The sequence below is a fragment of the Sus scrofa genome, chromosome 13 (genome assembly GCF_054392235.1).
Source record: "Sus scrofa isolate SSC_HxYL_T2T_F1_AM1 chromosome 13, Sscrofa_HxYL_maternal_Yorkshire_Landrace_v2.0, whole genome shotgun sequence".
Lineage (NCBI taxonomy): Eukaryota > Metazoa > Chordata > Mammalia > Artiodactyla > Suidae > Sus > Sus scrofa.
In genome coordinates, this window is record NC_139395.1 from 102231407 (window position 1) to 102256084 (window position 24678).

Sequence of the window (24678 nt, forward strand, 5' to 3'; positions counted from 1 at the left end):
ATTTTTTATTCCCTGCTTTTAAAGCTGAATCATTAATACTTAAAGTTAGACAATAGAATTCAAAAAATATCAACAAAAATAATAGCTGCTATTTATGAAGAATTTTTACGAGCTAAGCAGTGTATCTTATTTAATTCTCACAAAGCTCCCATTGAAATCTTGCCTGACACTCTACGTCTATAGTTTAGTTTTGCTATTATCTTTTTCAATCAAGGGAAAGAAATTACTTAATTCATTGGATGTTCACACTTAGGAAGTAGCCTAGCCCAAATCTGAGCCCTAGTTTAACAGCAAAGTGCTGACTCCTTAAACTTTATTGCAACCCTTGACTATTATCCCAAATACAAGCACACATTTAAAGCTGAAGATGAAGATCATTCAAAAGTCATGAAGCACAGTAAGAGGAAAATGAAAAGCAAACTTAAATCTCTATCCTGGCCACTTCTGCAACCTTTTCACAAAGATCTCAGTGAAGTCAGAAACCCATATCTGCCTCTTGATATCACCATGACCTTGAGTGAGTCATTCCAGCTCTTTGAGCCTCAGTTTTCTCATGAGTCAAATGAGAACAGTGACTTCTTTTTGTAGAATTGAGATGAAGATTAGAGGTGAGCTCTATGGAGCCTGGCACATTGCAGGTGTTCAATCAACAGAAGCTGTTATAATTAAGGAACTCAAAGAAATTTTGTGTGTTCAGACTAATTTATATCTATCCATAGTTCTGGAGAATACTCCAATATTTGGTATAATATCATCCTATCATACAAGGTTAAATTTTACAAGGAGATACAATTTTATGAAACTATCAGAGTATACTTAATGTTATATAGTTATATCAATGCATATATGTATTATTACAAGCTAAAACTATAGGCAAGAAAAACTTCTAACAGCATTTTGAGGATACGTGAAATTCTTTGGGGGCAACCAACAACGGCTCAAAAAGAAAGACATGCAGAGGGGAAAAGTTATTTTCCAGCCAGTTGATAGATGATTCCATTCTGCTTCCTGTGATCATAAAGAACAAAAGCTACATTTCTAGAATGGTACTGAAGCAGAACAACTCCAGAAGGATCTAAGGCAATAATCTTGAGCTAGGAAGAAAGAAAGATGAGAGAACAGCAAAAAAACAAAGAGCGAAAGAGAAATTAATTTTTTAAAAAACCTGTTTGTAATGCAAAGCTGGAACCAGTTGATATTAACACATTTTTAAGATGTGAAAAAATTTTCCCTTGAGGTTTTAACCTTAAAAGTGAATCTCCTGTGAGGGCCACCCATGATGTTTGAGACTCAGACCACCTTCATCAGTTGTTCTCTAAATGTACAGGGATACAACAGAGATGGTGTTTTAGCACCATGGTCCAGATTTATTCTGTAACATCATTGAAAGAAGTGCTATAAACCTCCAATGAAATAAGTTTAAATTTTCCCATTTCTCACCCCCATTCATTCAACAATAAATACAAAGCCAATTTGTAAAGGTGGTGTTGCTATCTTTGTATGAATATGAATACCTATATGTTTAGTAATTCCAAAGCAAATAAACACTTTGGAAAAATAGCTATTAGCCTAATAGAATCACATAAGAATTTTAATTGTAACTGGAAATAGAATTTTGAAAATAATCATCCAAATAAAGAAAGTTCTTAAAAACTATGGCTAACCAACACAAAGATTTATTTTCCAAAGTTTAGTAAATGAACATATGCTCTTTTTCCCACAGCAAGAATGCCTGGTGTGTGAAAGCTATTTATATTAAAATCTTTGAGTGATCTTTTGTTTATTTTTCTAAGTTTATTTTCTTGAAATTGTGTCCAATAGGAGTTCCCTCAGGCTGCCATTAGAGGGCATAAAAGAATAATTGTGAAGACAAAAATCACATAGCCCCAAAGTTAACCCTGAAGGAAAGAGCTACCATTTAATTTTTGTTTCAAAAGAAGAATATACAAAAAATGAATTGTAGAAATAATTTATATGTAAGGCACTTTGATGAAAACAGACATCTATAAATAAATTAAAGCATTAACAGTCATTTTATGTGTAAAAGACAAAAGCAACTAACTAAAGTTTTTTAAGTTTTGTCTGATAATCTCAAAAATTGCTCCTATCCATTCACAGTCATTAGGTCCATGATGAAAAAGGAGACAGAAAGAGGGGGTGTGATCAGGAAGGGAAAGAGAAGCACACATAATGAGAGAGGTAAAATCTCACCTCAAATTTTGACTCATGACATATAAAAAATATGAAATAAAAAAATAAGGAATGTACCATTCTTTGCAAAGAATATACCTATTCTTTGAATAGGATCAATTCAATGACTTCAAAATCTACACCCATCTAACCATCCTCTCTTTAGTTTACCTGCACAACTTTCTTCTTACCTAAAGACAATGACAACAAAATTTCAGTCAAAAGAAAAATGGATCTCAAACACAGGGAAATAAACCAAATCTTCCTCTTCTATATATCACTTGATGTTTTAAACGATTTTACATATATATTCCCTTCATAAATGTTATACTTAAAACTTGCAAAATAAATGGAATAATATCCAATTAGGAACATGATCCATCCCCCAATAAATGTTAATGAAGTTGGTACCAACCTATTCAATGCATTTTTAACTCAGGGAAGAAAAGTGACAGTCTATATCTCAGATTAATCTAAAACCCTCTTTTATATTGGTTTCATGCTTTGTAGTAATCATTCTCATGTTTACTGAATTCCAGGATAAATTTACGATATCAATCCCTTTCTTTAATTTACAAAAGAGCAAAATCCCAAGATCGCCTTCAAACATAAGGAACACAGCCTCAATATGTTTCTATCACACTATGAAGACGGTTAAGACTCCCAATAGGGCACTTTGACTTAAATCCTATAAATTTCCTGCTTAAATTTTCAAACAGGGGAAGCCAGGGATACATATGAGAACATAAACTCACCTTTTGGTTATGATTCTGTATGAGTCTGAATCGCAAAAGGGTATAAAAAGGCCATAAAGGAATTGGAATTATACTGAATAGGATCTCAGAATCCACACTCTATTTGTAAACACAAACCTCTGGAAAGCACAGAGACAGATGGGGAAAATATTTTTAACTCTCTGGGATGGATGGAGGCACTTAGCAAGCCATCTAAATGACCAACAAATGACCAACAAATCTGACAGTCATAAATGAAGTAGGTAGCAAATAGTGTCTACATAGTTGGACATACATCTGATTATTTTAATTGTTTCATTTTCATTTCCTACATTTAGTATGTAGACAAAACTCATATAAAAGCTAAAATAATTACTAAATTTTGCAATTTATCCTTCATCTTAAATTCAAATACAAACTGTATAAGATATATCCCTGTTGATATGTCCTGTCTTTAAGAAGTACAGAAAATAGGAATACGTAGCTAAAAGAAGTTTGGGGTTTCCTTTATCTGGATTGAAAACAAAATAATGGTGGCCTCCTTTTGTGATTATTCAAGTTCAATCTCACCTTAAGACCTCAAACCCCTGTGTTCTTTTCTCATATATATTAGCAAGTATTACAATTTTATTTTTATTAACTTATTACTTCCTCCAGACTATAAGTTATTTAACGGTAGAAACTTCTAAAAACAGAAGCTGGTACAGGAAAGACCCTTGTTACATATTTGGTATATTGATATGACTGAGGAAAGGCTAAACACCAAATAAAAATAGCTTCAGCTCTGTAATGTATAACTATATTTATTTGCTCTCTTTGACAAAATGCATTGAGTATCTATTATGTGCCAGAGACCATCACAGGCACTGGAACACAGCAATAAGTAAGATGGTTAAAAATATCCCTTGCCTTTATGGAGTTTACTTTCTTTGGGGGTAGCCAATAAGAAAAAAGCATCTGAAAATAAACAAGAAAGTGATAAGTTGAATGTAAGGGCCAGAAATATAAAAAGAGTCTAGCATACATAGGAATAGTCAGGAGCTCCTACTTTCACAATAACAAATGAAAAACAAAAAGCTTTTTTTTTTAGAAAGTTAGAATGATGAAATAGCCTACAGTTTCCTAAGGGAGTGATTGAAATGAAAGTGCTACCTTGACATCTGAAACCAGGAAAGTCTCAGAATGGCCTAAATTCAGATCCCTCTCCCCGCTCTGCTTTGTGTGTAACATCCCCTTAGCCAAGAGACTGTTCCTTGTCAAATGGACCAAGTACATTTCCTGCTTATCCCTGAGTAGCAGGTTAAGTTCCCTGCCAGCCCTGGGAATTATTCAAAGTAGCCAATCACAGCTCCTCACAGGAACCAGAGAACACATCAACTTACTACTACAGAGCCTGTTCCTGCAGGCCCTGCTTGTTTTGTTTACTCTGTTGCTGAGCTGCAACCGCTATGAAGCCATGCATGTTGTGGGATGTCCTTCTCCCTTAGGCTGAGAGTTTATATGACTAATAAACTGCTGTCAATTTCATCTCTCTGGTATGCTTAGCCATCCCCATAACATTAGGGTGGGAATCTCTCACACAAACAGGGCAACTAGGAAACAAACAAAGCAAAGGTTTCTACGAGTTCTCGCTGTGGTGCAATGAGTTAAGAATCTGACTGCAATGGCTTGGGTTGCTGTGGAGGCATGGGTTTGATCCTGGCCCTGAGCAGTAGGTTAAAGGATCCAGCATTACCTCAGCTACCGTGTAGGTTGCAGCTTCGGCTCGGATTAATTCCCTGGCCTGAGAACTGGGAACTTCCGCATGTCGTAGGTATGGCCATTTGAAAAAAAGGAAAAGGGGGTTCTACAGTTCCATCCTGATGTCACACAAAGAAAAGCAGATCTATTTCCATGCAAAGAATATTTCGTTAGGCTCAGAAAATTTAAGACAAATCTTTTCACTTCTCTTGAGCCTCTTTCACTTTCCTGAATCAATAAGATGAGGATGGCTTTAATACTTACTTTGAAGTTTATTTCAAGTAAAAGAATTATTGAAAGGTTTCCAGCCAAGTTGTAGATATACAAAACCTGTTTGCCGTTTTTACACAATGCCCTTAGTGGTTCATTACGCTCTGGATAAAGAGGTGTTTTCCCATATCCCTGACACTCCAAATGGCTTCCCATGATTATGCCTTTGAAGGTAACTTTTCCCCTTTACCCGCCATTTTTTCCCGCTATCTAAAACTTTCCCAGCTTTTGCCAGGATTAAATATTCTTTCAATTGTGTTTTTAACCATAATACCATGGCACACATTTGACACTTCTGATTCACAAGCATCTATTTCTGTGAGTTCATGTCATCTCCCCAACAAAGAGTACACTCCTTAACTCCTTTAACATATTGCTTTACATCTCCAAAGTCTTGTACATAAATAATAAAAGTCAATAAACTCACTAAACATTTATTGTGCCTCTCTCCCCATTTTTGTTTTTTCTGGAATAAAAGCACTGGTGAAAAACTGTTTTGAATTTGCATTAACACAAAGGTTATACGATATAATAAGGACATGTGTCATAGTGAAAATAGATTTAAACAGATTCTAAAGTTTTGACATGAGGATTAAATATATTGAAGCTTGGTTTTGATGACTGGACTCAGGACTTTTAAAATCTTTGTATTTGAATAGGAAATTCAATCTACGTAAGTAGCTAGTAAAACATATTCGGAGCCATCATTTATATTCTGTAGGCAGATTCTCAACATCAATTCTTTGTTTTTTATAACATTGAAAGCAGGAATGTTTCTGTCTCAGTGAGGCCACACAGCCCTAGAGCAAAGTGATCAACTCCTGAGAGTCCTCACTGACTGGATGGATTAAACAGACTTCCTAACATGCCTCCAAAGCTATCAATCAAAGAAAGAAAGAAATCCTATCAGTGATGGGCACAACGTCATCTACTCAGTGCTCTTTATAAAATCTTTTATGTACAGTTTATTCTATGGCATAAAATTTCTAACCTCTGGCTGACATTGCATTCCTGTTTATACACACATTTACATAAGCAAATATTAGATACTGAATAGATTTAAGCAGTTAAAAAAGAAAGGAAACCACTAGAGTATCAGAAAGGCAACTGGCTGGCCTGTAGGCATATTTTATTTGAACGTCAAAATGCTTTAAATATTTGAAACTTAAGGCTTTCAAAGAGGGCAAGTACTCTCAAATTTCCTGAGGGCTTGCTAGTCTCTCCTGTCTTACACCTGGCTTGATTCCTATCTGGGCGTCCATCAGCCTGTCTCACCTACAGGGTTTTGAGTCTGAAGACAGACCTTTAAGAGGCAGACAGGTCCTAGAAAGATAGCACTGAAAGGGAAAGTCAGGTATCTGAGTTGCTAATGATGTCTCTCACTACCTGTGTGACCTTGGGAAGTCACCTCATTTTTCTGGACCTCGTTGATGTAAAGAAACAAGGCTCAGCTAACAGCTGACATCACAGCTGATATAAGCCCCCACTACATTCCTTATATTTTATTTGTGATAGCTAGAAAGTATTTATCACAAAAACCAAGAAGATAAAAAAAATTGATCTTTTCCACACTAATTAATCACCATTACACTGCATTTTTATGTCTTTGATAATGTCTACTCACCACAAAGCAGTTGTTGGCATATCTCTGAATAACTCTTTTTTAATTATATGTTAATCATCTCAAAACCATCACCAAAATTTTTGAAGTCACTGTGGTTATTTTAAAATTCATTTTATCATTCATTTATCAGTATTTCCTTTTAAAGTAATAAACCTATGAGGGTTTTAAGAAGAGAGAAATAACATGTCATGTTTTAATATTATCAGAGAGTCTACTGAAATGGTAATGTTGTTTTGACATTAGCAGTCTACATTTTATGGAATGGCTAGTTTTTAATACAGAAATCCTTTAGATGAGAAGAAACATATTACACTTGCCTTAAACTTTTAAAAACTTTTATATTATAAAGTTTTTTTTTAACTTGCTTTAAAAGTTTTGAAATTTCAAAGAGCAGGTCACAGAGTCTTTAAGGTGCTGTTCTTAGTGTACAGAACTGACTCTTCTGCTGGTTTTCAGTGAATCCCAAGTCACGATAAAAAAAGTACATTGTTGGAAGGTAGTGGATGATTCCTGGAAACGTCTTTTCAAAAGACCCTTTACACACTTTGCTCTAGCCTTTCTTGGCAAATTTATTATTGAAAACAAATTTCTAGAGTAATTTCAAGTATAATTCCAGTCTCTCTCTTCTTGATGTAATAAAAACGTTTAAAATTTTAGGATTAAAAGTCATTCTATAGCCTAAGTTAAAGATTTAGGCAAGGCTCTAAAAAGAACGTCAAGACATATTTATGTTAAAATGCACAATCTTCTGACAGTTTCAAATGCAATTTTATTGTAAATTCAGAACAGGAAGTTCAACATAAAAAATATTGAAGATCCAGATTGTAAAATAGCAATCAGTCCAGAGTTAATTGCCAAAGTGGTCTTAACTGGATTTTTATGAAGAAAAGCAGTCCTCAGAAAATGGAAATAAACTTTGTCTCTATAGAAGACAATTAGTCATAACTGTTATGCAGAACTTTCATGATGAGAATATTTCTGGATAATTGTAATAACAAATGTAAAGATCCTATTTTCCTTATGTCTTTATTTTGTGAATAATACAACCAAGTTATGTCAAAGTATTAAAATGAAATATGTTGAAATGCAAGGATATAGGAAAGCCTACCATTACAGAAAGAAAAGGGTATTCAATAGTGTTTTCCTCAAAGACAGTTCCATTCTTTATCAATGAATAGGAATCTCTTTTTCTTTTCTTTTTTGTTGTGTGTGTGTTTTTGTTTTTTTGTCTTTTGAGGGCTGCACCCATGGCATATGAAGCTTCCCAGGCTAGGGGTTGAATCGGAGCTGTACCTGCCAGCCTTTGCTAGAGCCACAGCAACTCGGGATCCAAGCCGCATCTGTGACCTATATCACAGCTCACAGAAATGCCAGATCCTTAACCCACTGAGCAAAATCAGAGATTGAACCCACGTCTTCATGGATGCTAGTCAGGTATGTTAACCACTGAGCCATGATGCAGAACTCCCGGAACTGCTTTTTCTTAAGTTAAACAGAAGCCACTCATTTTGCTATCACAAAGAACTTTATTTCACATCATCTCATTCTTCTGCTTATTTAACACCTACTGGTCCCAGTGACAAAACTCACTTCTAATGAATTTATTTGATGATCCAGTAGTCAGGAAAGCATACAACAGGTGCCAACCCAATATTTATTTGGGGAGCAAACCCTAAGGTGAGGACATACCAAAGGAAATGCTTCTTATAGGATTATAGAAAAATTTCTTGGGGTTAACATATTAAAGAAACTGAAGAGTGAAAAGACCAAAGAAAAAGGTGGTATCTTGAAAGATGAAAAAATTTGCCTTGAGTTAAAATATAAAATAACTCAAAGAATAAAATTATAGGAACTTGGTAAAGAGACACAGGACAAATTTAATGCAGTTATTTCCTAGAACTTTCATCAGTGGCCACATACCTAAAGAGAGATCATTATGCTTAGGTTGTTCCCAAAACAGTGTGTATCAAAGGCAAAAGTAATTGTAGGTTACTCTATCATACCTTGTGTCTTTGACAAAGAGGATTCTCAGTTTGGTGTAGGAATATAGCATATAAAGGAAGTTATGTGACAAAATCTATATTCTTAAATTTGAATAGAAAATGTCAATATGACTTCATTTACAGTACTATACAATGTGTGTGTGTGTCTCCATTAAATAAGCCTAGAAACAACCACTAAGTTTCCCTAGTGCCCAGATAATGATCCTAAAATATTATTTACTTCTCAGAGAAACTAGCACTTCTTAGAGAAATAAGTCATTCCAGGTCTGGGGAAGATGAACTTGGAACATTGCTATGCTGGATAAAGAAGAAATTATCAAAGACTTTTAAGTCCATGTCAAAGGACTCAAGTGCCAGCTTCAAGAGGATCCCACTGTCCAATGATGCAATAACTTGCATTTCAAAAAGAATAATTTAAATTTAAAATGTTTTAATCTATGAGTGTATAATAATATTTGAAAAATAGCAATAGGTCATTTATTAAGAATCAACTCATTATTTTTAAAACTGGCAATCAGAGGAAAAGAATCAAGCATTGATCCTGACTTTCCTATATGAACTGTTCTAAGTAACAAAATAGAGCAGGGCAAATATCTATTTTACACACCTAACATTTGAAAAAAGGAATGATAGAACTAGAATCTCACTGTTTGCGACCTTCAGTAGGCACTGAGCATCAACAGCAGTTAACGTCAGAAAAAGAGGGGAAAACAGCATTAAGTGCCTCTTGATGAAAGAAAACACAAAACTAGCAGAACTGAGTCAGATCAAGCCTCCGAATGCAGCTGCCAAGTTTCAGGGACTATGCAGAGCAGGAGAACTTATATTGCAGCCAACATCCCCCCAGGTTTTTCAACAAATAAGTAGTAAAAGAAAAGAAAAAGAGGAAAGAAGAACATGTAGATTAGACTTTATAAAAAACTTAATTTTTTAATTGTGCAAGATTTAACTATAATGTCAAGGATGAACCCTCCAGTGATAAAACTATAAGGACATGATGACTAAAATAGTCAAAATAGTGGTTGTTTTGGGGAGAGGGGAGAGATTATGCCTGGGAGTTAACAGTTGAGGAGCTTCTGAGGTGAGTGGTAAAATTCTAGTTCTTGACATGTGTAGTTGTTGAAATAATGTAGCCTTAAAAGAATCCATTAAGCCATATATTTGTGTGTTTTCTGTATCTGTGCTTTAAAACAAAAAGGTTTTAAGAATAGTTTTTTGTATATGGAATGGATAGTCAATGGGACCTGCTACATAGCATAGGGAACTCTGCCCAATATTCTGTGATAATCTATATGGGAGAATATCTGAAAAAGAATAGATATGTGTATATGTGTAACTGAATCACTTTGTTGCACAGCAGAAATAATCACAGCATTATAAATCAACTATACTTCAATAAAACTTTTAAAAATGAAAAAGGAAAAGTTTTTGTGGAATAATTCAATGGCAACTTTACAGTTAACAATAAGATATTAAAAATTCAGAGCAATATTACTTCTCTTTGAAGAAAATAATTCATGTTTTAAGCAAAGTTCAAATTCTTATTTGCCTTTGAAAGTAATATATAGAGACTGCTTATAAAGTAACCACAAAATCCAACATCACTGTAAAGACTGGTTAATCAAAATCAATAACAAGAAGGTTGTGTTCATTGCCTACTATGGAACTCTTTGGGGATTATATGAGACTGTTAATACTTTTTATTGCTTACTGAACTAAATAATCAGCCTGCAAAGGGAATATGGGCCATTTAAAAATCTTAATAGTTTTATATGAATTAAGAAGGAGAAAAAGCACTTTAACACTTGAAAAGAAAAAATAGGTTAATATCAAAGAAGCTTCTTTGCTTAAGTTAAATCTGTTTTTTCAATCACATGCTAGAACATCTCTAACTAAAACAAAGATCAAAAAATAGCTTATAAACCAACCAATGAGAATCAGAGAGTGATAGACAATACCTATTGTTTTCTGTTGGCACAAAACCAGTTGAAAAAAAAAAATGAAACTCGTTTAATTTAGAACAGTTAAACCCATAGTTTTTTAAATACTTCAAATTGTTTGAAACATAATAGACCTTGAAAATAAATATCATATTGTTCAAATTTACAAATGTTAACACCTACAACAAAATGGCATATTGCACTTCTAGGCTGTTTAAAGAAAATCAATAATAGGTTTCTGAACTTGACTTCATAAGGAGTTTAATTATCCTAAGCTTTCTATTGGTATGGACTAAATAAGCAAAATGTTTAATTTTAAAAGCACAATTGTGGCAGCATTTGGCAAGCACATATGAAGAAACTAGAGCTTATACCATAGAAAAGACAAACACACAACTTTTAAGCTCTTCTGGCTTCTCTAGCTAGAAGACCCAATAGGAAAAAACTAAAACATAGAAAAAAGAAGCTTGTTTTAAACAAATTTTAACTACATAAAACTTATACAACTGAAAAATTATTGATTTTCTTTGAATCCAAATGTTAATTATTATATACATTAAAATATATGGAATTTATGATGTAATACATGTGTTTACATAAATGTGTGTGTGTGTATATATATATATATATATCTACAAAATTTTTGATACATACTACTTTGAAAATATGGAAGTTTGATTCTGTAATCTTTTCTACGGCCAATGACATAATGCATTCTAGGGCTTTAATTGTTTAAGTTTAAAAAGAATTATTACCTATTTTGCACATCACCCAACCTATCATTTTAGATCTTTTTGACATCGTACCTGTTACGAAAAAATGTATTGCAGTTATCTGTTTTCTCCCTATCTCTATGTACTTTCATATATCCTTACCTTATCTATTCATCTAGTTTTCTTTAATGATTTTCTAACCATTTCCCTGCTCAAGTACTTAAATTCTTCAATGTGGATTTCAAAAAGAAGAAATTTCTGAGATCTAAACAAAGAAAATAGCTGTGAGATTAAGAAAATAAGAGTCAATGGAGTTCCCATCATGGGGCAATGGAAATGAATCCAACTAGGAACCACGAGGTTGAGGGTTTGATTCCTGGCCTCGCTCAGTGGGTTAAGGATCTGGCATTGCCATGATCTGTGGTGTAGGTCACAGATGTGGCTCGGATCTGGTGATGCTGTAGCTCTGGCATTGGCCAGCAGCTGCAGCTCCAATTAGACCCATAGCTTGGGAACCTCCATATGCCATGGATGTGGCCCTAAAAAGACAGAAAGACAGACAGACAGATGGAAGGAAGGAAGATAGGAAGTTAAGACTCAAAAGATCATTAAAAATAAAATTGTTAGGATGTGGCAGATTAATGATGGAGGTGTAAGAGAATGCTGATTTTGAAAAATGTGTAGTTATGAGGGTTCACTAAGATCATGAGCAGAGGAGGAAACACATACTATTAGGATGAGCATAAGCTCAATTATGAACACATTGAATCTGAAGAGCCCATGGAATAGCTAAAGAGTAATGTCCAACAGAAGACTGAATGTCTCCTTCTCTCCCACCTTTTTCCCCTCCTTAAGGATTATAGATGTAGATTTGGAAGTCATCCATATATAGTACCTAAAGCCCTGAGACTGAAATGAACTGTTATTAAAGCAGAAGAATAGTTTCTGAAATGTATGCTAACAGTAGTCAGAAAGACCAGGGAAATACCAAGGCACTATGGTATCATACAAAGTCATAGAAATTAGTTTATAATAGGAGGGACCAACCAAGCAAAATACTTTGGAGTATAAAAACTGAAAAAAAAAAGTGACTATGGATTATCAGTGATTTTAGCAAGAGCCATTTCTAATTGCCTGATTGTAGAGGAAGCTTGGGGGCAATGGATTCTAGAATTTATAGAAAACTAGAATGTGAAACAGCAAATGTCAACAAGCAGTAACTAAAGGTACCCAGTAACTGTGTTGAGGGAGGTGTTTTTAAGCAGGAGCTACATCCAATGAGTGGAGCCAATAGAGATACAGAGATGGTGATAGAGAGATTAAGAGTACAGGAGAGAGGCAGCAAGTGATTAACTACAGTTCTTGATGAATTAAGAGGAAATGTAATTCATGGCTAATGTTGAGGAAGTAGCATTGAAAAGGATGAGTGTTATCTCTTGCACTAAAATTGGAGGAAGGGAAGCAAAAGTGAATGTGTATATAATTATGGTGGTAAAGGTCCTCTTCCCAATGCACTCTCACCAGGGAATGGAAAGAAATTCAATGACATGTAATAAATATTCAGATATGAATTTGGAAAAAATAAAAATGTCATATCTGCTGGCATTTATGTGCTTTGAAGTAAGAAGGTTAACCATCAGAGGTATTTGTAGACTTACCAATAAATCAAATGAAGCTATTCATGTAAATGGGTAAAAACTATGTGGAAAAGTTTGGTGTTGCAGAACTCTGGTTACTCTATTAAATAGCAAAATTATGTTTAAAAACACTGATTGTCATGGGATAATCTCTTTAATGAATCAGGTTGCTGCTAATCAGCATATGAGATAGCAAAAGACACAAGGCAAGAGTGATGAAGTCCTCTGAGGAGGATTGCTAGAGGGAAGAAAAATGAACCTTACACTGAAAGTTAAGAAATGGCTTTGATATCTAGTCGAAGTGATGCAGGGAGCAACTAGAAGCTCTGAAATAAGAGAGAAATATAGAAACATTCTTGTGCAGGAATATGCAGCAAGAGTGGACTCTATGTCAACATCTTTTTTCACATGCTGATTGAATTCTGGTGCTTGAAAAATGAGGCTGCATCATTTTTGAGGAATTCTTATATGGCTTAATCTCATGCATATAGCTTTGGACATATATTTTCCATGCTAGGATCAGAGAAGAACTCTGATTATTTCTAGCAGAACCTATGCTCGGGTTCTGATATCACTTATCTTAGTTCACTCTCATACTCTAGAGTGAGGCCATCTGAATCTTTCTACCAGTAGAAATAGCAGATAAATAGGGAATGGCTACATTGGGGGGGGGGGGTGTTTGCTTTGTTGTGTGTGTGTTTTGTCTTTTTAGGGCTGCACCCATGGCATATGGAGGTTCCCAGACTAGGGGTCTAATCAGAGCTATAGCCACCAGCCTACACCACAGCCACAGCAATGCCAGATCCCAGCCACATCTGAGATCTACACCACAGCTCACAGCAATGCTGGATCCTTAACCTGCTAAAAAGGCCAGGGATTGAACCCACAACCTCATGGTTCCTAGTGGGATTTGTTTCCACTGAGGGAAACGCTGCATTTGAATTTTCTCCATAAACTGTATCCTGTGTGACTAGACTTATTTCCCTCCAACAGACTAAAACTGAAATACTCAGAATGGTCTAAAATTGGTTGACTAAATAGGTTGTACTTAATTTAAAATGGCCACATGCATTGTTTCTTGGAAGTTATTTTTTTCATTCTTACCTCAATATTTAATTAAATAGGATAGAGACTTTCAGTTCTAATTAAGATGGAATAAACAAACTCCTGCCTGTCTCTATCTCTAAATGCAGCTTTAAAACCTAAATAGTGCAAGGAACACTATTTTAAGGATCTGAAAGTAAACAGTAGCAGGCACAGTGGGGAAGAATACCAAGTTAAAATTACCTTCAAACTGGCTGTGAATTTGCCTTATTCTCCCCTAATGGTAACTACCAATCTAAACTTAACACAGTTTGAAACATGAAGTGGACACTGTCAAAGATAGGGAAAAAGCTAAAAGAAGCTAATTCTGGTGCAAAGAGAGGAAAAAGAATCTTAATTCTCAGAGAGGGTGAAGAAATTTTCCTATATTTTTATTTTTCACTCTTTGCTCAATTTTCTGGAACTTAAGAAGTGGCAACAATGACAGTGGTGCATGTGGAGGTCTGCAATGGTCTAAAATTCTGATGGAAATGAATTTTCCTCTACTATCTGAGGAATGTGAATAGGGAAAACTTCATTTTCTTGTCATTGCAAGAAATGGGCACAGTCATGAAAAGTGCAGGGCAAAGTAAATGAATTATCAGCTTTCTAGTGACAAGACCAAAATGAGAGGTCCCAGAGAACCAGAAGAGACTACAGAAAGAAGGTAGAGCTTGGGAAATGGGAATCCAAGGGGAGAGAAATCCAACAAGGTCTTTATGAATGTGGCTTACCACTGAGCTTTACACATCTGAATCTGATATGATTTAGGACACCAAAGACTTTGAACTGAATATATGAACCATTGCCCAAGTTCAAGATTTGGATAATGGGTGACACACACCAAATAAAAATCCAAATAACACAAAAAATCTTTAAGAATAGAACTTAAATGGAAATATCATCCACAGAGACTGAGTGGAAGTTGTGGTTTAAACTGAACTAGGTTTATGGGATTAAGATGGTGGAATAGAAGGACTGGAGCTCAACTTCTCTCCCAAAAACAACAAAATTCACAACTAAAGGCTGAGCAATCTTCACCCAAATAGACCGGAAACCTTAAAAAAGATATCCTACTCCAGAAGAAAAAGAGGAGGCCACATCAAGAGGTAGGAGGGGCGATTTCATGATATAAACAACCCCATACCTCCTGGGTGGGGAGCTCCACAGGCTGGAAACTAACTGGTTCACAGAGACTCACCTACAAGCGTGAGAGTTCTGAGCCCCACATCAAACCCTCACATGCGGGGATCTGGCACTGGGAGAAGGAGCCCTTGGAGCATCTGGCATTGAAGGCCAGTGGGGCTTGTGCGCAGGAGCTCCACAGGACTGGGGGAAACGGAGACCCCTTTCTCAAAAGGCGCACACGGACTTTCATGTGCACTGGGTCCCAGGGCAGAGCGAGATCTCCATGGGAATCTGGGTCAAACCTGACTGCAGTTCTTGGAGGACATCCTGGGAAAACAGGGGTGAATGTGGCTTGTTGTGAGGGAAGGACATTGAAGGCAAAGCTCTCAGGAATACTCAGCAGCGTGCCTTTCTCTGGAGGTGGCCATTTTGGGAAAAGCTGGCCCCACCCATCAGTCAGTGCTGGGGATCACAGCCCCACCCCTCAGTAAACAGGCTGCCTAAAGACCCCTCAGGCACACAGCTGCCTCTAATCCCATCCAGAGACTAAGCCCCAACCACCAGAGGGATCAGAATCAGCTCCACCTACCAGTGGGCAGGCATCAGCCCCTCCCATCAGGAAGCCTACAGCAAGCCCCCATACCGACTTCAGCCACAAGGGGGGCAGACACCAGAAGCGAGAGAGGCTACAACTCTATTATCTGTGAAAAGGTCACCACACCAAAAACCTATAAAAATGAAAAGACAGAGAACTATAACTCAGATGAGGGAGAAAGGAAAAACCCCAGAAAGTCGGCTAAGCAATGAGGAGATTCTCAGCCTCCAGGAAAAAGACTTTAGATCGTTGATGCTGAAGATGATGCAAGACATTGGAAATAAACTGGAGGCAAAGATGGATAACTTACAGGAAACACTGAGCAAAGAGATACAAGATATAAAACTTAAACAAGAAGAGATGCAAAATACAATAACGGAAATAAAAAATTCACTAGAAGCAGCTAACAGCAGAATACAGGAGGCAGAAGAACAAATAAGCCAGGTGGAGGACAGATTAGTGGAAATTACGGATGCAGAACAGAAAAGAGAAAAAAGATGGAAAAGAAATGAAGAGAGTCTCAGAGAACTTTGGGACAACGTGAAATGCACCAACATCCATATTATAGGGGTGCCAGAAGGAGAAGAGAGAGAGAAGGGGACAGAAAAAGTATTCCAAGAGATAATAGCCGAAAACCTCCCTAACATGGGAAAGGAACCACTCACTCAAATCCAGGAAGCACAACGAGTACCATATAAAATAAACCCAAGGAGGAATATACCAAAACACATATTAATCAAACTGACCAAAATTAAAGACAAAGAGAAAATCTTGAAAGCAGCTAGGGAAAAGAATCAAGTAACATACAAGGGAACCCCCATAAGGTTATGGGCAGATTTTTCAGCTGAAATTCTGCAGGCCAGAAGGTTGTGGCATGATATATTTAATGTGATGAAAGGAAAAAATCTGCAACCAAGATTACTCTACCCAGCAAGGCTCTCATTCAGATTTGAAGGGGAAATCAAAACCTTCACAGATAAGCAAAAGCTGAGAGAATTCAGCAACACTAAACCAGCCTTACAACAAATACTAAAGGAACTTCTCTAGGCAGAAAAGAACAAGAGAAGAAGGAAAGAAAATAGAGCAGCAAAAACAAATCCAAAGCAATTAGTAAAATGGCAATAAGAACGTACATATCAATAATTACCTTAAATGTTAATGGACTAAATGCCCCAACCAAAAATATAGACTGGCTGAATGGATACAAAAACAAGACCCAAATATATGCTGTTTTCAAGAGACCCACTTCACTTCTAGGGACACATACAAATTGAAAGTGAGAGGATGGAAGAAAATATTTCATGCAAATGGGGTTCAAAAGAAAGCTGGAGTAGCAATACTCATATCAGACAAAATAGACTTTAAAATGAAGAATATTTTAAGGGACAAAGATGGTCATTACATAATGATCAAAAGATCAATCCAAGAAGAAGAAATAACAATTTTAAATATCTACGCACCCAACATAGTTTCACCACAATATATAAGGCAACTGCTAACAACCTTAAAGGACAAATCAACAACAACACAATAATAGTGGGGGACTTTAACACCCCACTTACATCATTGGACAGATCAACCAGACAGAAACTCAATAAGGAAACCCAGGCCCTGAATGAAGCATTAAACCAGATGGACTTAGGAGATATTTATAGGAGAATCCATCCAAAAGCAACAGAATAAACATTCTTCTCAAGTGCACATGGAACATTCTCTAAGATCAATCACATCCTGGGCTACAAATCCAACCTCAGTAATGGTAAGAAAATTGTCATCATATCGAACATCTTTTTAGACCACAATGCTATACGACTAGAAATCAACAAGAAAAAAAACTGCAAAAAATACAAACATGAGGAGACTAACCATGCTACTAAAAAAACCAATGGATCACTGAGGAAATCAAAGAGAAAATTTAAAAATACCTAGCAGCAAATGACAACAAAGATATGACACTCCAAATACTATGGGATGCAGCAAGAGCCATTCTAAGTGGAAAGTTTATAGCAAGACAAGCCCACCTCAGGAAACAAGAAAAAGCTCAAATAAACAAGCTAACTTTACATCTAAAGTGGCTCGTGAGAGAAGAACAGACAAAACCTAAAGTTAGTCGAAGGAAAGAAATCATAAAGATCAGAGCAGAAATCAATGAAATAGAAACCAAGAAAACCATTGAAAACATCAATGAAATGAAAAGCTGGTTCTTTGAAAAGATCAGCAAAATTGATAAACCCATAGCCAGACTTATGAGGAAAAAAAGAGAGAAGACTCAAATCAATAAAATTAGAAATGAAAAATGAGAAGTAACACTGGATATCACAGAAATACAAAGGAGCATAAGAGACTACTATATGCAACTATACACCAATAAAACAGAAAACCTAGAAGAAATGGACTAATTCTTAGAAAAGTACAATCTTCCAAGAATAAACCAAGATGAAATAGAAAAGATGAATGGACCCATCACAAGAACTGAAATTGAAACTGTGATTAAAAAACTTCCAACAAACAAAAGTCAAGGACCAGATGGCTTCACAGGCCAATTCTATCAAACATTTAGAGAAGAGCTAACACCTCTCCTTCTGAAAATGTTTCAAAAAATTGCAGAGGAAGGGATACTCCCAAACTCATTCTATGAGGCCACCATCACCCTGATATCAAAACCAGAAAAAGATACCACAAAAAAAGAAAACTACAGGCCTATTTCACTGATGAACATTGATGCAAAAATCCTCAACAAAATACTAGCAAACTGCATCCAACAATGCATTAAAGGGATTGTACATCATGATCAAGAGGGATTTATTAAAGGAATGCAAGGGTTCTTCAATATCCACAAATCCAACAGTGTGATACACCACATTAGCAAACTGAAGAATAAAAACCATATGATCCTCTCAATAGACACAGAAAAAGCCTTTGACAAAATCCAACACCCATTTCTGATAAAAACCCTTCAGAAAGTGGGCATTGCGGGAACCAACCTCAACATAATCAAGGCCATATATGACAAACCCACAGCGAACATCATTCTCAATGGTGAAAAGCTGAAAGAATTCCCACTGAGATCAGGAACAAGACAAGGATGTCCACTCTCATCACTACTCTTCAACATAGTTTTGGAAGTCCTAGCCACAGCAATCAGAGAAGTAAAAGAAATAAAAGGAATCCAAATTAGAAAGGCAGAAGTAAAACTATCACTATTTGCAGATGAGATGATACTATACCTAGAGAATCCTAAAGATTCTACCAGAAAACTGTTAAAGCTCATCCACGAATTTGGCAAAGTCGCAGGATACAAAATTAATACACAGAAATCGATGGCATTTCTATACACTAACAATGAAAAAGCAGAAAGAGAACTTAGGGAAGCAATCCCATTTACCACTGCATCCAAAAGAGTAAAATACCTAGGAGTAAACCTACCTAAAGAGACAAAAGACCTGTACTCTGAAAACTATAAGACACTGATGAAAGAAATCAAAGAGGACACAAATAGATGGAAAGATATACCATGCTTGTGGATTGGAAGAGTTAATATTATCAAAATGACTATACTACCCAAGGCAATCTACAGATTCAATGCAATCCCTATCAAACTACCAAGGACATTTCTCACAGAACTTTAAGAAAATATGTTAAAGTTTGTTTAGAAGCACAAAAGACCCAGAATAGCCAAAGACATCCTGAAAAAGAAAAATGGAGCCGGAGGAATCAGGTTCCAGGGCTTCAGTCTATACTACAAAGCAACAATCATCAAAACCGTATGGTACTGGCACAAAGTCAGAAATATAGATCAGTGGAACAGAATAGAAAGCCCAGAATTAAACCCACGCACCTACAGCCAACTCATCTATGGCAAAGGAGGCAAGAATATACAATGGAGAAAGGACAGCTGGTTCAATAAGTGGTGCTGGGAAAACGGGACAGCCACATGGAGAAGAATGAAATTAGAACACTCCCTAACACCATACACAAAAATAAACTCCAAATGGATTCAAGACCTAGATATAAGACCAGATACCATAAAACTCTTAGAGGAAAACATAAGCGAAACACTCTCTGACATAAATGACAGCAACATCTTCTCAGATCCACCCCTTAGAGTGTTGACAAAAATAAACAAATGGGAGGTAATCAAACTTCAAAGTGTCTGCACAGCAAAGGAAACCCTAAACAAAATGAAAAGACAACCCACAGAATGGAAGAAAAATCTTTGCAAGTGATTCAACTGACAAGTGATTAATCTCCAAAATGTATAAACACCTGAAGCTCCATACCAAAAAAAACAAACCCCATCCAAAAATCGGCAGAAGATCTAAACAGATAGTTCTCCAAAGAAGACATACAGATGGCCAAAAAACACATGAAAAGATGTTCAGCATCACTCATTATTAGAGAAATGCAAATCAAAACCACTCTGAGGTACCACCTTACACCAGCCAGAATGGCCATCATCCAAAAGTCTACAAATAACAAGTGCTGGACAGGGTGTGGAGAGAAAGGAACCCTCTTACACTGTTGGTGGGATTGTAAGGTGGTGCAACCACTGTGGAAAACAGTATGGAGATTCCTCAGAAAACTAAAAATAGAACTATGATTTGATCCCACAATCCCACTCCTGGGCATCTATCCAGAGAAAACCACGACTGGCAAAGACACGTGTACTCTGATGTTCATTGAAGCACTATTTGCAATAGCCAAGACATGGAAACAACCTAAATGTCCACTGACAGAGGAGTGGATTCAGAAGATGTGGTACATATACACAATGGAATATTACTCTGCCATTAAAAAGAATGAAATACCAGCACTTTTAGCAACATGGATGGACCTAGAAATTATCATACTAACTGAAGTCAGCCATACAATGAGACACCAACATCAAATGCTTCCACTGACAAGTGGAATCTGAAAAAAAGTACAGACTGAACTTCTTTGCAGAACAGATGCTGACTCACAGACATTGAAAACCTTATGGTCTCCAGGGAAGACAGTTTGAGGGGTGGGGGATGTGCTTGGGTTATGGGATGGAAATTTTGTGAAATTGGATTGTTATGATCATTAGGTAACTACAGATGTGATAAATTCATTTGAGTAATAAAAAAAAGAGGGGAAAAAAGCTGAACTAGGTTGACAGCAAAACAAAAATAGGACATTTTTATGTAAGATTTAAATAAGATTCAAAATATGGTAACAATACTCAAAATTTCCAAGATACAATCAAATATGACTTGGCATATTAAGAGCAAGAAAAATTCCACTTGCTTGCGAAAAGTCAATCAACAAACAAGAGATAAAATACATGTGGAAATAATATAACAAAACACTTTAAATCACCTATTATAATCATACTCCAAGAGGTAAGGATGAACTCTTTAAGCAAATAGAAAGTTTTAAATAGGGAGTTCCTGTCATGGCGCAGTGGTTGGCGAATCCGACTAGGAACCATGAGGTTGAGGGTTCGGTCCCTGCCCTTGCTCAGTGGGTTAAGGATCTGGCGTTGCCATGAGCTGTGGTGTAGGTTGCAGATGCGGCTCAGATCCCACGTTGCTGTGGCTCTGGCGTAGGCCGGTGGCTGCAGCTCCGATTGGACCCCTAGCCTGGGAACCTCCATATGCTGAGGGAGTGGCCCAGGAAACAGCAAAAAGACAAAAAAAAAAAAAAAAAAAAGAAAGTTTTAAATAGAAGAAACAAAAGGAAATTTTAAAACTGAAAAATACAAAAACTTATAAAACTCCCACCTGCTAGGCTCAATAGCAGATGGATATGACAGAGGAAAGAATCACTGAACTTTGAAAGAAGTATTAACTTTGAAAAACAAACAAGAAAGGGAATAGTCTCCAGGACTGTTGGATCTCACCAAAAGGTAAAATGTCTGTATCACTGAAATCTGACAAGTAGACAAGATAAAGTATAACGCAGAAAAATTTTTGAAGATATCATGATTGAAAACTTCCTAAATTGAGCAGAAGACATAAAATTATAGATTCTATAATCTTAGTACACCCCAAGAGGATGAAAACCAGGTTCATGTACACATAGTTAAACTGCTGAAAACTGAAGGCAAAGAAAAAAATCTTCAATGCAATCAAAGAAAAATGACATAATTTTAGGTGAATAAGTATTCAAGTACCTGCAGCGTTCACATCAGAAATGGTGAGGATCAGAAGGAACTGAAACAATACAAAGTGCTTAAAAAGACAAACTGTCAACCCAGAATACTATATCCAGCAAAAATATCCTTCAGGAATAAATTGGAAGTAAAAGAAACCTAAGACTTTGCCACCACATTGCCTGCTCAAAAAGACTTGCTGAAGAATCTATTTTAGGCTTAAGGGAAATGATAGCAGATGGGATCTTGTAACATCAAAAAGGAAGAAAAATGATATATATCTGAGTAAACAGACTCTTCTTCTATTGAATTCTTTCAAATATGAGTAAAAAGTTGAAAGCACAAACATAGCATTGTATAAAGAGGTTTTTTTAATATGTAGATGTGACACAAAAACCAACTCCAACAGAGGAGAGGAGATAAATATCTTTATCTGTACTATCGTAAGATTTCTGCATTCCACTTCAAATAGTAAAATATTTATTTTAAGTAGACAGTGCAAAGTTAAATATGTTTACTATAATCTCTGGAGCATCCTCTAAAAACAGATATAAAAGGAAAAATAGTTAAAATATAATAAATACATTTAAATGGAATAGTAAAAATAAAAACTCAAAATAATCCCAAAGGAGACAAAGAAGGGGAAACAAAGGAATGAAACAAATAGGCAAAATTCCAAGTAAATAAAATTATGTTACATGCTCATAGAGTACATGTAAATGTATGAGAGCTATTGAAAGAATGACTTTTTAAAATCATTCAATTATATGCTATCTGTAAGAAATTCACTTCATCTGTAATGATAGAGGTAAGTTAAAAGCATAAGGAAGGGGAAAGCCATAGCACGCATGCCTTACCCACTCAAAAGAAAGTAGGGTGGGAGTTCCCGTTGTGGCTCAGTGGTTAACAAATCTGATTAGGAACCATGAGGTTTTGGGTTCGATCCCTGGCCTTAATCAGTGGGTTAAGGATCTAGCATTGCCGTGCTGTGGTGTAGGCTGGCAGCGAGAGCTCCGATTAGACCCCTAGCCTGGGAACCTCCGTATGCCTCGGGTGTGGCCCTAGAAAAAAAAAGACAAAAAGAAAAAAAAAAAAAGCAAAGTATTTAAAGTAATGTCAGGTAAAGTTCACCTTGCAACAAATAAAATTACTAAGGACAAAAATGAACTTTTACAGATGAAAAAAGAGACAACTCACCAAGACGATATATCAGTTTTAAAAGGAATGTTTGTGAAAACAGCTTCAAAATACATGAAGCAAAAACTGCCAGAACTAAAAAGAGAACTGTCTACACAATTAGAGTTGGAGATTCTGTCAGTAATTGATTAACAAGGATACAGAATAACTAAATGACACCATCAGTCAAGTGGAGCTAAATTATATTTATAGAACACACCATTCAGCAATGGCAGAACATTTGTTTCAACTGCACATGGAATATTTACCAATATAGACAATATCCCGGGTGATAAAACAAATATTCCTTTTTTTTTTTTTTTTTTTTTTGTCTTTTTAGGGCCACACACCCAGCATATTGGAAGTTCCCAGGCTAGGGGTCACATTGGACCTGTAGCTGCCAACCTATGCCACAGCCACAGCAAAGCCAGATCCAAGCTGTGTCTGCAGCCTACACCACAGCTCACGGAAACACTAGATCCTTAACCCACTGAGTGAGGCTGGTCATTGAACCGCATCCTCATGGATACTAGTTGGGTTTGTTAGCACTGAACAATGACAAGAACTACAAACAAATCTTAATTTAAAAGAAATTAAATCAAACAAAGTATGTCCTCTGAATATAATGAAATTTAACTAGAGATAAATAACAGAGAGATAAAGGGAAACCTCCAAATACTTGGAAATTAAACAATGCATTACTAAAAAATTCAATGGATTAAAAAGAAGGTCTGCAGAGAAATTAGAAAATATTTTGAACTGAACAACACATAAAGGCCTTAGAGGGAAATTTATAGCAATAAATGCTCAGATTAGAAAGAAGTAAGGTTTCAAACCAATAATCTAAGCTTTCATGTTAAGAGAAAAGCACAATGCAAAGAAAAAAGAAATAATTAAGAAAATATAAGGATGGAAATAATAAATATAAGGACAAAAATAAAACAAATTCTAAACACCATAGACTACCAATGAAACCGAAATCTGGTTCTTTGAAAAGATGAACAAAATTGAAAAACTTCTAATGAGATTGACAAAGAAAAAAAGAAGACAATATGAATTAGTATTTTAATAAGGAGTCCATGGAGTTCCTATTGTGGCTCAACAGGTTAAGAATCCAACTAGTTTTCGTGAGGATGCTGATTTGATCCCTGGCCTCATTCAGTGGGTTAAGGTTCCGGTGTTGCTGTGAGCTATGGTTTAGGTCGCAGAGGTAGCTCATATCTGGCATTGCTATGGCTGTGGTGTAGGCCAGAAGCTGCAGCTCTGATTCAACCCCTAGCCTGGGAATTTCCGTATGCTGCAAGTAAGGCCTTAGAAAGAAAAATAGATAGGGAGACAGACAGGCAGAGGCATCCACTAAGGTGATAATAAAAATGTTAGCCTTTCAGAGATTTAGAATTAAAAACCGCAGATTGCTATGTTCAAGAAAAAATTATTTGCAAGTTTCTTTTAAGGCTCTCAAAGGTAGCCCAAAGATACCAACATTGCCCTAGGATTTCAGTATAATAGGCCCTTCTTGTTTCCAAGTGTGATGTTCCCTGAGGCCCCTGGGACTATAACTATGCAAGGATTGGATTCATTTGTATGAAGAGTCAGGACCTGAGGAAAAAAGTCTAGGCCAGCACCATGATTTAAGATTAGGCAAATTGTGCCTTACATAAGACACCACTTTCGGAGGTGACAAGTTTGAGCTGAAGTCCAACACATGCTCACATAGGCTTCCATGAGCC

At 36.2% G+C, this 24678-nt stretch overlaps 1 protein-coding gene and 2 long non-coding RNA genes across 9 annotated transcripts in view; 1 reads left to right on the plus strand and 2 right to left on the minus strand.

Annotated features, from left to right (window-relative positions):
* LOC110256311 (uncharacterized) overlaps positions 1 to 24678 on the plus strand; it is a 611762-nt gene that overhangs the window by 577855 nt on the left and 9229 nt on the right. The gene's annotated exons all lie outside the window — the stretch shown is intronic.
* LOC106508354 (uncharacterized) overlaps positions 1 to 24678 on the minus strand; it is a 460477-nt gene that overhangs the window by 199445 nt on the left and 236354 nt on the right. The gene's annotated exons all lie outside the window — the stretch shown is intronic.
* LOC146397524 (uncharacterized) lies at positions 7773 to 14046 on the minus strand. The gene is made up of 2 exons (XR_014824522.1): positions 13643 to 14046; positions 7773 to 11703 (listed from the first exon to the last, which is right to left on the minus strand). It is a non-coding gene; the product is annotated as an uncharacterized LOC146397524 (long non-coding RNA).